The sequence below is a fragment of the Octopus bimaculoides genome, chromosome 18, assembly GCF_001194135.2.
Source record: "Octopus bimaculoides isolate UCB-OBI-ISO-001 chromosome 18, ASM119413v2, whole genome shotgun sequence".
Classification (NCBI taxonomy): Eukaryota; Metazoa; Mollusca; class Cephalopoda; order Octopoda; family Octopodidae; genus Octopus; species Octopus bimaculoides.
In genome coordinates this window covers 9,999,008-10,001,216 of record NC_068998.1, presented here as the reverse complement: position 1 = coordinate 10,001,216, position 2,209 = coordinate 9,999,008, and positions in this window count along the sequence as shown.

The window sequence follows — 2,209 nt, the reverse complement described above, 5'->3', positions numbered from 1 at the left end:
CGCCACTAAGCAGCTATAAATTTCTAAAGTGGAGCATCCACCGATCTAGCTGTCCGACTGGTAGAGGGTTGTGAGCGCGTCTGACGACATTCTAAGCGCCAAGCACCCAGTCTCGGTCTTTTCTTCACCCAGGACTGCAACTCCGCCAAGGAGACGAGCTGCGGAAAGACGAGCCCCACAAACGGACCCTACGCACGCTCACCGTCCAGAAATCATAGCAGGTGGCGTCACCTAAGAGCGTGTCTGTGCATTAGGAGCCACAGCATACTTAATGATGATGATGGTTTCTTTTATTTGATACCAGGACTACGGATAAGGGGTGCAATACTAAGACTGATATAAAGTGTACGGGTTTACATATAATGAAACGATAAACAAAAGATGCAGAAAACTTACACGAGGCGATGTACCATTTGAAATGGCGTGTTGTTTTTCCCAGCGTAATCTTCAGGTATTATGCTCCGCCTTCATAAACCTCTTTATCTTATCTTAAGTATTTATTTCAAGCTTTGTGTAGATATATACAGACGCTGGTGTATAGGCGCGTAAACAAGAAGATAATATCGCAGCAATTTCGAAATCTAGGATGATAGCTAGCCTTCTGGATAAGGCGGTTATTGGCATACTTGCGCAAATTGCTAATAAGTGAGATACTATTGACTGAGATCTTCTTATAGATTGGGCAGAACAAGCTAGGAGAGAGAGGATAGGGAAAAACAGAGGAGAGAGAGAGAGAGATAGATGTTAATAGTTGGGCCCATTCTTTTCATCTTCTTGGCTTCATAATTTCGATTAGGAGGCCTTCATAGTGGTCAACTTTTTGATAAATGAGATAATTCAAAGATGTCCTAACATCCCACGTGTGTCTGTGTGGTAAGAAGTTTGATTCCCAACTACATGGTTCCGGGTTCAGTCCTGCTGTGAGGCACCCTGGCCAAGTGTCTTCTACTATAACCTCAGGCCGGCGAAAACTTTGTAAGTGGATCTAGTAGACGGAAACTGAAAGAAGCCCGTCGTATATATATATATATATATATATATATATATATATATATGAATGTGTGTGTGTGTCACCACGGTTTGACTACTGGTGTTGAGCTGAATACACCCCCGTAAAAGTACTAGGCTTTAAAGCATTCGTACTGGGATCGATTCATTCGATTAAAATTTCTCAAGGTGGTGCCCCAGCATGGCCGAAGTCTAATAACTGAAACAAGTAAAAGATAAAAGAAACTGTTGGTAGAAAAGTTAGTTTCTTTTATTTTTTTTATTTTTCCTTTCCGAATGTTTTTGAAACGTTTCATCTGCGTCCCTCCTCTAGGTTTCCTCTATTTCAGTTCAGAGAGTTTTGTTTTCTCTTCGCAATGCTTGTTCAATCCACGGAATACAGTCAATTGGCATTATTGTCTTTTGGACCCTGGAAAGTAAACAGTGTGGAAAATTATGATTAAATTTCGAATCTTTGATGTGGCAATGCCATACTGATATGTATGGATATACCGCTAGTTCCAGACAAGTTTTATATATTAATATATAGCAGAGCGATCGGCAACTATATGTAAAAATGCGTACAGCAAAATAGGGATAGCGGCGCCCCGTTGGAGAAATGAGCCCCGCGAGGAGGAGTGGCTACTGCAGTGAGTGTCACTGACCAATCTCCGCGGCAACACCATCGCGGTCTTTATTACAGGGCGGGGCTGAGCACCCCACTTGTTCTGGGACGTGTGGCCCATCGCCCCTCCCTCTCCGTCTTCCGCTTTTTTCTTTCTTTTATTTTTCGTCTTTTTAAAATGTGTATTAGTAAATAAAGAAAAATTGTATTATTCTTGGCGTGGCTGTGTGGTAAGAAACTTGCTTCCCAACCAAATGGTTTCCGGGTTCAGTCATACTGCGTGGCACCGTGGGCAAGTGTCTTCTATTATAGCCTCGGTCCGACCAAAGCCTTGTGAATAGATTTGGTAGATGGAAACTGAAAGAAGCCTGTCGTATATATATATATATATTTTTGTGTGTGTGTGTGTGTGTGTTTGTGTCCCTCACCATCGTTTGACAACCGATGTTAGTGTGTTTACATCCCCCACAACCTAGCAGGACGGCAAAAGAGACCGATAGATTAAGTACTAAGCTTACAAAGAATAAGTCCTGGGGTCGATTTGTTCGACTAAAGGCGGTGCTCCAGCAAGGCCGCGGTCAAATGACTGAAACAAAT